Source organism: Mastomys coucha, unplaced genomic scaffold (assembly GCF_008632895.1).
Source record: "Mastomys coucha isolate ucsf_1 unplaced genomic scaffold, UCSF_Mcou_1 pScaffold5, whole genome shotgun sequence".
In the NCBI taxonomy this organism is placed as follows: domain Eukaryota; kingdom Metazoa; phylum Chordata; class Mammalia; order Rodentia; family Muridae; genus Mastomys; species Mastomys coucha.
Window position 1 is genome coordinate 110,749,548 of NW_022196911.1, and position 13,244 is coordinate 110,762,791.

Here is a 13,244-nt window from a genome sequence, read left to right on the forward strand (position 1 = left end):
ATGGAGGCCAGAGGGTACAGGATCCTCTCCAGGTGAACTTACAAGCACTTGTGAGATCTGGGATCTAAACTCGGGATCTCTGGAAGAGCAGCAATCACTCTTAACCACCGAGCCATCTCTCCATCATCTTAATATTCACTATTAACTTGACTAGATTTGGAATCTCCTAGGAGATGTGCCTCTGGGTGTGTCTGGGAGGGCAGTTGCAGCTTCAGTGTGGGCAGCACCCCCACATGAACTAGGTTCCCGGACTGAGTGAAAAGGTAAAGTGAGCTGCACATCATCGTCATCGTCCTTGTCATCTCCCTGAGGTGCGCAGTGTGTCTCTCTGAGTTACCCAACTGCTGACACAGCCACCCCAGGCTCTCTCTGAAATGGTTTCCCTGCTGTGATGGTCTGTACCCTCAAACTGGGAGTCAAAGCCCTCCTTAAGTAACTTTTGCCAGACATTTGCTCACATCAAGGAGAAAAGTAACTCAAGCACACTGTTCATGGCTCACTGAAGGTGCAGGCAGGCAGAGAGAATTGGATATGGAGAAGAAGCATCCTGATTTCTAGGGCCTCGTGGTTCTTGAGATCTCAACCTCTTGGGCTCCTGACAGAGAAGCACCTCCCCGTGGCACAGGCTGAGAATGGTTTGGTGAACGAGCTTGGAATCTTGGAGTCAGATCTTCCCCTTCAGGGGCACCCTTTATGTGTTCAACGAGGCCTGGCCTGCCTCCATCCCTCTCTCCTCAGTACTCTGTGGTACTACTAGGGCAGGACCAGTGGGAGATGGCAGGGTATTGATCACAGTGGTCCTCACTGCAGGACACGTGAATAGAGTATATTCACAGCCACCACTACCTATCAGCCCTCTCAGTGGAGACATCAGGCAGGCAGTTGGATATACGAGTCTGGATTCAACTCGAAGTCCAAGCTAGAGATAAAAATTTAAGAGTCTTCAGCTTCTAAATGGTGTTTAAAGGCACGAGAATGGATGAGGGTGTGTGCAGAGCTGGCAGTTAAGCCCTGGGAGGACTGAGTCCATGAGTCTCTTCTACATCTGAAGACTGGGGGTGGGGTGGGGAGACAAGTGAAGCCAGCAACACAGACAGGAATAGGAAGAATAGCAAGAAGTGACCCAGGAGCCTCTGAGACCCTGGAGGTCAAGTAAGAAAACCATTTTCGTAGCCTTTCAGAATCCCCCCTGAACCAATGGCAGCCAGCCTTTGTGCACATCTTTATGATTGCTAGTATGGTCTTCTGTGCTGGGGGGGGGGGCACGAGGGGTGCTGTGGTGCGTGGCACAGATCCACTCAGGGACGCACTGCGTTTTATTTGCTTGGAGTGCTGGCTACTGGGACCCAGGTTCTACCCTCCCTCACAGGACAGCCTGTGCTCAGGGACTGCTTGGTGTCATTGGAGATGTCTCAAAAGAGCCATCTTCTGTAATCAGTCGGGAGCTGAAGCCAGCAGGGTAAAGAAACGGATGCTTCCTCTATAAAACTCTGCAGGATGCTTTGGTGAGAAAGGAGGAAGTCCTAGGCTCCCTGGCCATTCTGTGGCAATCCATTTCCCCCCTCCAGGTACATTCCTATCTCAATTTTCTGCTGCTTTTCTCTCTTCAGGGTACTTATCTCCTTCCAAGCTATAATTTCCTCCTGTGTATGTCTGCTATTTAGCGTCCATCTCCCTTCTTCTTCTGGACCTCTTACTCCGCCGGGGCAGGGATATTTACCGGTTTGGTTCATTGACGTGGCCCGCTCTTAGTAAGTGCCTTCAAATATTGAGTGAGTGAATCCACAGGCAGATCCGCCCTACCAAACTCCCTCCCCGCGCCCTATTAAAAGAATAAATGGAGCACAGAAACACAGGTGGCCCAGGTGAGTGACCTATTGGTGGCTGGACTGTGGAATATGAGAACATCTTTGCTTTAGGCCCTTAGTTCCCTCATCTGCAAGATAGAAGGCCTTCGAGGGTCCCAAGAGTGACCTCCTAGATTCCCTGCTGTGCCTGAGTCTGGCCCTGAGGCTGGAGTCCAGGTCCAACCTGGGCCTGAGGACCTGTTTCCTTCAAGAGACTCACCAGCATCCACTAGGCAGAGTCGGGGAGGGGTGTCCTTTGAGATCACCAAAGTAGCCCTAAAGAGGATGTCAATGCAGACATGGTTGGAAGGCTGCTTTAAAATGTGAATACCATACAGTGGATGTGTGTGGGCTCCTTCTAGAAGCATCCGTCAGGGATTAGAAATCAGACAATCTCAGTCTTGTGAGGCCTCCCTCTGCAGGGTAAAATAATGACAGGAAGCCCGAAAGCTGCTCCATGGAACCATCCAGCTAACTCAGCACAGTGCGAGGCTCGCAGACCAAAGCGGGCCCTCCTGGAGCAGGCGAGATTTCAATCCTGGAGACTCCTAAAAAAATAAAAGTAAATTAAAATACTACTATAGGCTACACAGAGAGTGAGAAAGCAGTCACCCCGCTCCACCCCTAGCCCCCGGTGACATCCTGACACAACCTTGTCTTGAAGAGCCTGATCCCGTTCCCCAGTCATGTGACTACGGCCCAGTTATAAAACCATCTGGGAGCTCAACACCATCGCCTGTCAAAGGAGAACAGAGCAAGATGGTGTAACTGCAGTTGTTCTGTGAGCCTCAGGACAGTGGTTCCCCAACTTCATTTCATAAGTGAGACAAATTTCCAAAAAGGGCTCTTACGTAAGGATCCAACTTTCTGTTCTGCCACTGAGGGCATTTGAGCACAAACAGGCAGCGGAGTGTCCATTGTCTCTATGAGGTCATCATTGTGAGACACACACTCTGCCAAGCATGGAGGCAACCCTCAAACTCCAACAGGAAAGGCAGGCTTTGCACTGCAAAGAGGTGATCACTTCTCGGGGGGAATTACCAGAGAGGGAAAAGACACTGGCCTGTCTTAACTTTTCCAAAGATAAGAAGGAAAAGTTTTATGTAAATGGTGTGGGGTAGAATCTTGAGAAAGAGGGACTGCCAAGATGGCTCAGCTGGCTGCAAATTTGAGGATCCAGGTTCGATTCCCAGAACCCACGGTGGAAGGAGAAAACTGCCTTCCTCCAGATTTATGCCGTGTGCACGCACACAAAAGCACAACACATGCCATACATACACATACACCACACACACACACATACACACACACACACACACACACCACACACATGCACCCCACATACATATACACCACACATGTATACCACATACACACATATGACATATACATACACCACACACACATACACCACACACGTGTGTACACACACAAACCACACATACACACCATACACACACATACACCACACATATACACCACATACACACACACAGAGACCACACACACCATACACACACATATACCACACACATACACATACACCACACATGTATACCACATACACATACACCACACATACATACACCACACACACATATACCACACATGTTGTTGAACCTCTCCGCTGCCCACAACAGCCCTTCAAGGAAGGAAACACTTCATCCTGGACCACAAACAGGGTCAGCCACTTCTCCCAGACTCACAACCAGCAGGCAGCAAAGCCAGGTACCCATTCGGCGCATCTGCTTGTGAAGGTGTGAACATAGCGCCCCGGCATGGCCTTGAGAGACACGAGCAGGTCACCCTGTGAGTGCTGAGATCAATTTGTCCCAGAGCCTCCTTGCCTGGCCCTGGGGCTCAGAGTGAAGCTGTGGTGTGTTAACTACGTGTTTCCTTGTGATGGAGAACCTGACACAGACAGCAGAACTGAGAATTTCTTTTGCGCTCATAGTTTTAGGAACATCAGCCCATCATGGCTGGGAAGGTGTGGTGGCCAGGGCTGTGCCACCCACAGGGGAGGGAGTACAAAGTGGCCACTTCACACATCTGGGCAGATCGGGAAGTGGAGAACAGGGTAACTGAAGGCCAGGGTAGAACCCTTAAAGGCCCCACCAGTCATCCACTCCCACCAGCTAGGCCCTACCTCCCAGAGCATCCCACCAGCTGGGAGCTGGGTATTAAAAACAGCGGGAAATATTTCAGATCCAAATCACAGCTGTGACCAAGTCACCACTCACTGGAACCTGGGGAGGTGGCCTTCTTTGGGTAAGTGGGACTCAGAGATGATGAGATCATAATGGATCAAGGGAAGGCCTTAAGTCCCCTGTTTCCTACAAACATATATGTGTGTGCATGTGTGTTCATGTGTGTGTGCATGTGTGTGTGGATGTGGGTGGATGTGAATGCATGTGTGTGTATTTACATGTGTGTATCTGTGTGCGTGCAGGTGCACGAATGCATGCACGCATATATGCATACATGCAAGGCCCACACAGAGGCCAAAGGAAAATGGTGGGTGTCTTTCTACCACATTACCAGAGACAGGGGCTCTCATTAACTTTGGTCACTGAGTCAACCAGCTTCTGCGATCCTCCTATCTCCACCTCCGTAGTGTTGAAGTTATTGTTGAAGTTACGGGCTTTTATGTGGGAACTGGGGACTTGAACTTGGGTCTTCAGGCTTGTGGAGCAGGTACTCTCCCCTGCTGAGCCACCTCCCCAGGTTCCTGGGGAGTGTTCTTACAAGAGATAGCAGCGATGAGCATACAGACTGAAGAGAAGGCCCAGTGGAAGGGAGAATGGAGGAGGCCCCAGAGAGTCGGGAGTGACATCTGTGTGTGTGTGTGTGTGTGTGTGTGTATACGTGCACATGGGCAGAGGTGGCGGGGGACACAACAGAACACTGACGGACAAGACTGGAAGGAGGAGGAGGTGGAAGTCCTCCCTGGGAGTCCTCCTGCAAGAACCAACTCTGCTTGAAACTTGATTTTTTTTTCACTTTGGGCAATTACAGAGGAATTATAGCTTTTGTTTTAAGTCACCAGCTGGCACTATTTTGCTCTCAGCTGAGGAAACTCGGGCACCCTTCCCTACTTCTTCCTGGCCACTTCCCAAGCCCCAACCCTGGAGAGACCCTAAGAATTCTGTTTCCTCCCCTTCTCCCTCTCACCTTCCCCCTTTCTTCACATTCATCTCCCGGTGAATCCAGCATCAACCGTGCGAAATGGTAAGGTCCCCATGGCAACCACTCTGATGCCAGAACCCAGGATTAGGACACCAGATCCTCCAGAAAGACCGCTGGGAGGTGGGGGCCCCAGCTCTGAGTGAGAAAACAGCTTGGTAAAGGGACAACACCCCTGGCTACATTCGCTATTGTTTAAAAGAACAAAGTGGCCAAGAACCCCTAAGTGCAATTGCAATAAGCAGACACAAGCCAGAAGGCTAGAAGAAAAGGCCCAGGAAGTCTATGACACTACACCGGGTCAGCCCTGGTGAAGGGGAAACAAAGGCAACACCATGTCCCTAGGTTTCTTCCAGAGACAGGGCCCCAGAAGGGGAGGCCCTCTCCAGTTTCTGTGGCCCCTACCAGTCCCCTGGCTGAGCCCTGGATGCCCAGTGCCTTGGCTTTGGCCGAGGCCTCTGGAAGCCACAGTCGCCTGTGCCTTATAGCGCCCCCTGCCAGCCTCCCCGTGAACTCTGGGCCTCTCAGCTCTGCCTCCTTCCCCATTCCCCCACCCCCCACCCCCGCCAATCAAAGCTTCAGCTGTTAGCATCCTTCTCTGCCCTGTGCCTGTCACCAATACCCAGCCTCAAGTCAATTCTGAGTCGACCTCAGTGGTTTCTTCACACACTAGCGCAAACTCCTCAGGGAACACCTCGGACTCCCCGACGCCGCCTGTATGTATATATAGCTCACCAACGTCTCACACAGTGTGCACATACTGTGACTTCTTGTCATCACAGACACGGAGACCAACACACAGTCACACATGCCCAGACACACACAGAGACTCACCCTTATACTATCATACAGAGACATGCCACATATTCACACCCCCCCACACACACACACACAAATACAGACACCACATCCTGGGCTCACACTCAGTACATAACCACACACTCATACACTTATACCCAGGGACTCACTTTCAACAGTACCCATACACCTCTCCCTCTCTCTCTCTCTCTCTCTTTCTCTCTCTCTCTCTCTCTCTCTCTCTCTCTCTCTCTCTTTCTCTCTCTCTCTTTTTCTCTCTCTCTCTCTCCCTCACTCATACCTGCACAGAAACTTATACACACACTGTCACATACCAAAGACAAATGCAAGACTCACATGATCACTCAGTTCACACGTACACATGCACACCTAGGGACTCACACTCCCAGACACCAGCATGAAATAAATACACAGACACACACACTGAAGGCATGCATACACAGAGACTCAAGCCATGCAGACACATGCAGTCAACATTCACACCAACCCATAAACACAGACACATTCACACTGACTCACATCAACACAGGAATGTGTAGGCGCCCCTACTAACCTCAGAGAATTCACTCATTCGGAAATTCACCTTCATCCAGACACAAACTCACACACAGCCATGCTAGGGATCTTCCTGAGACCCCTGCTTACCTGGAGGACAGCAGCCCTCGGGAGTTCCCTCTGTGGACCTGGCAGACCAGGTTTGTGACATGTCATGGCCTTGACTGCCATGACCAGCCTCCCCATACTAGTATTCCCAGAGGAATGGGAGAAAGAAAACTAGAAATTTTCCAAAAAGTCCCAGAACTCTAAAATGTTCCAGAAATCTACAGACTTGTATGTTAACACAACAGCACTATACTGGTGCTGTGGTCGGAGCATGGCTGACTGACTAGATAGACTCCGCACTCTGTTCTCTGGCATCTGGAGCCTCAAGCAAGGCTGATCGTCCTGTTGGTCTTCCCTATAGGGTTCCCAGATAAACACAAAGTTCAAGGACTTCCTGAGGTACCTATTGTACACAGGGTAATCAGTGACCCAACCATCACTTAGTAGGACTTGGTATGTCTGATGCATAACCTTTTAATTCACCAGTCTAACTCAATCATGTGCATGGGCATGAGTGTGTATGTGTTGTGAGTGTGTGTATGTGTTGTGAGTGTGTGTATGTGTGTTATGAATGTGTGCATGTGTGAGTATGTGTGAGCATGTGTATATGTGTGAGTGTGACTGTGTGTGTATGTGTGTGTGTGTGAGTGTGTATTCATGTATGACTGTGTGTATGTGTGTGTTGAAGATGCTGGTGTGTACACATTTGTGTAGAGGTCAGAGGTCAGTCTTGGGCACACACTGTCCCTCAGGAGTCATCTACCTTATTTACGGAGACTGGATCTAACTGCTCTGGAACTCACCATTTAGGCTAGATTGTCTGTCTGGGAAGGGGCCTGTCTCCATCTTCCCAGGGCTGGGGTTACATACAAGTGCATGCCACTATGCCAAGGCTTTCTCATGTGAGCTTTTAGGAACCATCATTCCAGTGCCGATTTTCCACTACTGTCCTGTGCTAGGCTTTGAATGTTGTTTGGCTAACGAAGTCCACGATGAGGCTTGGTACCAGTGTAGACATGTGGGGAGAAGTCAGGGTATCCTGGGCAGACTGCTGTCACAGGGGTAGAGCCTTCCCAGGCAGAGCCATGCCTCTGCAGCATGAGCTCTCGCTCTGGGGGGAACTGGCTGATATAGCAGAGAGCAGGTTGGCATTATCTAAGACTGCCCTCGTGTTTGCATTCCCCACCTTCCACCACAGGCTGCAGCAGCAGTGGTCCTCAGCAGAAGTGGATCCAACATGTCTCTTCAATCTAGGACATTCCAGCCTCCAGATCCATGAGTCCAAACAAGTCTCTTTTTCTTTATGCATTCGCCAGTCTCAGTTATTCTGTTATAGCCACAGAAGGTGGTCTAGGGCACACTGCCTGTTCCCTCCCTTCTCAGAGTGATGTGGTCCAGGAGAGCTGCAGATCCACATTCCAGCATTTCCTGCCATCTGTTGAGGCTCTTGTGTGCTGTCTGGGCAGTTGCAGGCCGGCCCATCTGTCTCTATCTGGCACTGTGCAGGGTCACCTTACATGTGGAGCAATGATGAAGCCGGCTGGTGATGCCTCCTGACGGAAGCAAATTTGACTCCTATAATGGCCTGAGAAAAGGTCATAGCCTGAGACTCAGTATTACTCTGTCACAGAAATTAAAGAAAGAGTTTGGCACAATAAAAGGCTGTCTGTTCGGTGGCCTGCTCACCCTGGCCAGCTTCTTCCTGCTCTCTTTGCTGATAATGCTGATAAGGATCCTCTTAGCGTGGCAGGCAGGATAAATTGGCTCTCCAGACTCACGGGCAAGCCTCAGAAGACAGTTGTCCCTCCAACCTATGCTCCAAACAGCTTGGGATGAAAATAGCCACAGGGGCATGGAGGTCTTGTGGAAGAGTGTCTGTCTGTCCACCAACTTTCTCCCTGTTATTTCTCCAGAGTCACCCCACTCCAATCCCAAGGGTAAAAATAGAAAATATCTCCGGGGTTAACAGTGTGCTAAATGATTCCCAGAGTGGAGGTGGGGGAGAGGTGTGTGGTGATGAGATGCACAAGTGCAAGTTCTGTGGCTTGTTTTTTAATTCATCCCCTCTCCCCAGTTCTTCCAGTTACTATCCTCCTTCCCATCCCACCCAACTTGAGATTTCTCCTTTTTCTCTTACCCTCCTTCTCTTCCCCTTCACCCTGCTCTTCTTCCTCTTTTCCCCTTCTTCTCCCTCCTCTTCTTCCTTCTCTTCCTCCTCCTCTTCCTCTTCCTCCTCCTCTCCTCCTTCTCCTTCTCCTCTCCCTCCTCCTCTTTCTTTTCCTCCTCTTCCTCCTCCTCCTCCTCCTCTTCCTCCTTCTCCTCCTCCTCTCCTCCTTCTCCTCCTCCTCTCCCTCCTCCTCTTTCTTTTCCTCCTCTTCCTCCTCCTCCTCCTCCTCCTCTTCCTCCTTCTCCTCCTCCTCTTCCTCCTCCTCCTCTTCATCCTCCTCTTCTTCCTCCTCCTCCTCCTCTTCCTCCTTCTCCTTCTTCTCCCTCTTCTTCTTCCTCTTTCTTTCCCCACCAAATCCAGCTAATGTTGCCCAGCTGGTCTTGAAAGTAGGGCCTGTCCCGATGTATAGTCAACCTACCAAGGGTCACATCATTACAGAAGACTGACACTCCCTCTCCCAGCAGCTATCAAATGCCAATAGCTCCTCAGCTAGTGCAGCTTTTGTGTCCACCCCACCCACACCCCGTGATGGTATTTTTTCTGGTCTGGCTCCAGCTTGTGCAGGTCCTGTGCATGCTGCCACAGTCTCTGTGAGTCCACGTGTGCCTCTGTACTGTTGTGTCTGGAAAATGGTGTTTCCTCAATGTTACCAGCCACCTCTGACTCTTACAATCTTTTCAGTTCTTCCTTAAAGATCCCCGAGCCTTGAGGGGATGGGTAAGATATGAATGTCTCATTTAGCTCTGAGCACTCCACAGTTCTCTTCACGCTGGCCTATTTGGGGTAGAAGGTGCCATCCACTGGAAGAAGTTTCTCTAATGGCAGTTGAGAGATGCTGTAATCTATGGGTATGGCGATAAGCCATTGGGAGTCATTTTGATAACTTGCACATGCATTTGAAGGTTGCTTTTACATGTTTTATTTTCGTATTTTTTTTTCTAAGCAACAGAAAATTAAGCCCATTCCCAAGAGGTGAGGCCTTCCTGTGTTGAAAAACCTTAGTCTCATCTTGGTGCAGGCTGACAGGCACGCAGGACAGAAAGCATGCTTTCAAAATACAGACAGTGTGGGACCCAGTTACAGAAGGACTTGAGCCAAGACAGCCAAAGACTTGAAAGATCTCCCAGCCTTACTTAAGCCCATACTGGATGGAGTTCACTGGGTTACAGGCGGAATATTTCTTGGCAGCATCTCAAGTCTCTCCTGTCATTCTTCACTTAGGATGCAGGGTTGGTTTTTACCCTGAAAGAGTTTGCAGGGCACTCTTGGTCTCTGTGCATATATTTGAATTTCATAAAGAAACCCATAGTTCAAGGAAGGTATTGCCACACTGCTAAACTACACTGTGCCCTTCCTTGGCCCAAGTTGGGGGGCTCCTGGGGTGATCTGGTGGGGGTTACTGTCTTGTGGGAAGGAAATAAAAGCCTTTCCATCTCCAGTGGTGGCTGTTGAGTAAAGCAGAGCATTATGATGGAGGAAAGGATTCTAGCTAAGGCAATATCCTGGGAGTGGGAGAGCATACTTCTTATGCAGCCCACACAATGAGAGCACACTCTCTAGGACAGGAAACCCGGGTTCCGCAGCCCAGCACCCAGATGTTCTCCCACCTTCAACTGCTCCCAGCATCAAGGATCAAGACTGGCTCTCCTGAAAGCAGGTGGGTCACCTTGAGGAAGTAACCATTCTAAACTGTCAGAGGCTGCCTGGGAAAAAACTGTCACAGCCTTCATATCCCCAGTACCTGTGAATCTTAGCTCTGAGTGGCAGCTAAGCCCAGGGCTGTGCCAATTTCAGACGAGTCTTGGCAAGATGCCTCTAGATATTACAGAGCTTGCAGGAGTATACAAATGGCCAAGGGGGCAAGAAGAAAGCCAGCATGAGTGGCTTTGGGTCTTCATTCAGGCAAGATGCTTCTCTGATTGTTTCCAAGGCTGCGAGCCAAAGTATATGGAATCATACTGTATTTCCCCCACACACACACTTTTCTTATTATAAGAAATGACCAGGGTGCACAAGTAAACAGAGAGCATGATAAACCCCCGTGTACTTGTCATGTGACCCCCCACAGTTACATCATTCTTCCCCAGAGTGGATACCCTTGCTTTTCATTTCTTTGTAGCTTTAGACAAAGTGCATTGGACACTGAGATCCACAAATCTTCATGCTCCAGTTTTGACAGATAGGTTCATATCAACCAAGCCTTTATTACAATACAGAGTACCTCCACTGTCTGCAGTGTCACTTCCCAGAAAGGCACCTCCTTACAGTAGGTGACCGTTACTCTTTGTATGTGAGTTATATATGCATGTGTGTATACTGTATGTGAGTTATAAGTGTGTGCATATATTATATGAGTTATATACATGTGCATGTTGTGTGTTATATATTCTGTTCAAAATGAGTCTGTTCTACACAACAGGCTCATTTCTACCTGTTGTCTAATAAGCAGAACCACACAGCACGTACACTTTCACCACGGGATTCCTTCTGTTCACCTCTGAGTAACTCAATGAGGTCATCCGTCATGGCACGTGCCTCCAGGCCCCTCGTCTTCCCTCAGGAGTCCTCCACGGTGTGGCTACTTTTTGCCTTGTGTGATGGCTGATACTGCCGGCCTGACAGGGTGTAGAATATCCTAGAAGACCCAGCTCTGAGTGTGGCTGTGAGGGCATTTCCAGAGAGGATGGACTGTAGAAGGAAACGTACCCTTGTAAGCAGGCAGCACCATCCGATGGGCAGATAAAGAGCTCCACCTTTAAGCACGGCGTGCCTGCCAGTCTTTGCCTCTTACCCCAGATGTAGCTTCTTCGTCCTTTCAACTTTAAGTCAATGAAAGGCTTCCCGGGAACCCTTCTAAGCTCCAGGCCTTTGGTACCAGGTTGGGATCTACCCTTGTTCCTGGAGCATCTGTCCTTGTAGGCTGGGCACTATTGGACTCTCAACCTCTCCAGCATGTGGATGGCCATTGTTGGACTACCCAGCCCTTATAAATCTTTTGTTTGTTTTGTTTTGTTTTGTTGTTGTTGGTTTTTTGGGGGGTTTTTTGTTTTGTTTTGTTTTTAACTTTTATTGCATTATGATGAGAAAAGTTACATGATTTCAATTTATCTGAATTTGTTAACATTTAAAAACATATTTTAAGTAAATAAATAGAATTAAATCACATTCTTGTTTCCCTTTTGTACCCCAACTCCTCCCAGAGACCCCCCTTCAATACCTACATTATCTTTTGGTTTTTTGAGACAGGGTTTCTCTGTATAGCCCTGGCTGTCCTGGAACTCACTCTGTAGACCAGGCTGGCCTCGAACTCAGAAATCCACCTATGTCTGTCTCCCAAGTGCTGGGATTAAAGGCGTGCGCCACCACAGCCCGCCTTACAATATCTTTTAAAAATATGGAACGCTTCACGAGTTTGCATGTCGTCCTTGCACAGGGGCCATGCTAATCTTCTCTGCATCATTCCAATTTCAGTATATGTGCTGCCGAAGTGAGCACTAAATCTTTTATTTAATTATGTGTATGACTATGAATAGGTATATATGCAAGTGAGTGGAGTTGCCTGTGGAAGCCAGAAGCATCAGATTCTCTGGAGCTGGAGCCACAGGTGGTTAGGAGCTTGCTGATGCAGGTGTTGGGAACTGAACTTAGGTCCTCTGCAAGAGCAGCATGAACTCTTAGTCTCTGAGCTATCTCTCTAGCCTTCTAATAAATCCTGCCGTTAGAATATACATGCATTCTGTCTGTCATTTTCCTCTAGATAATTCTGACTAATGTGCTTTTGTATCTACCCCTCTGTTTATGGACATGTGTTTTCTTTACAGTTCAGGCGATTATGAACAGAACAGCAGTAAATAATCATATATAAAATTTTGTTTTTATTACTCTTTAAAACCACTTAGTGATGTGCTTACTGAAACAAATGGTAAGCATACAAATAACTTTCTGAGACATGGTCAAAATGTTTTTAGAAATGGGGCTAGGGCAGATGCTCCTTGGATAAAGTATCTGGCACACAAGCACGAATGCAAGAGTCTAATTGTCACTTTCATTTCCTCAGATGAAGAGATGAGATGAGAGCCACACTTAAGCTGTGTGAATACAAGGCTTGGGCTGAGCCCAGAGCATTTCCTTCTCTATCCTAACTATCCCTAAGCCTAGGCTTGGAAGCTTCCAGCCTCCGTACAATCTAATCTTCCAAGCTAGTCAATTCAATCCAGCTTTTCTCAGCTTCTGACTGAATTGCTCTGCCTGGCCTCAAACTAACTCTGGCAATTTGTTCTAATCTTCCAGTTCCTTCTCATTCTCTGGTTCACTCTGTCTTCACCTGTATCTAGCTTGTTCTCTCTGTAATCTCTCTCTATAGAACTGTCCTATAGGGGGTGGTAATGATGCTTTGATTGGGAACCTGTGTGTGAAGGTCCTGTTCCCCAATTGGTTCTTGATCAGTCAATAAAGATGCTAGTGGCCAATGGCTGGGCAGAAGAGGTGGAACTTCCACATTCCCACATGCAGGCTAGGAGATGCAGGAGGAGGGAATAAAATTCACCATGATTCAAAGGAAGAGAGAGCCACCAGCCATATGAGATCTCTGGTGAAGTGGTCATTGGCCACTTTCCCAACTGGGC

At 48.7% G+C, this 13,244-nt stretch overlaps 1 non-coding gene across 1 annotated transcript; it reads right to left on the reverse strand.

Annotated features, from left to right (window-relative positions):
• Nucleotides 1-12,007: 12,007 nt before the first annotated feature.
• On the reverse strand, nt 12,008-12,114 carry LOC116079329. Its single transcript, XR_004113901.1, has one exon. It is a non-coding gene; the product is annotated as a U6 spliceosomal RNA (small nuclear RNA).
• Between the last annotated feature and the right edge of the window lie 1,130 nt (nt 12,115-13,244).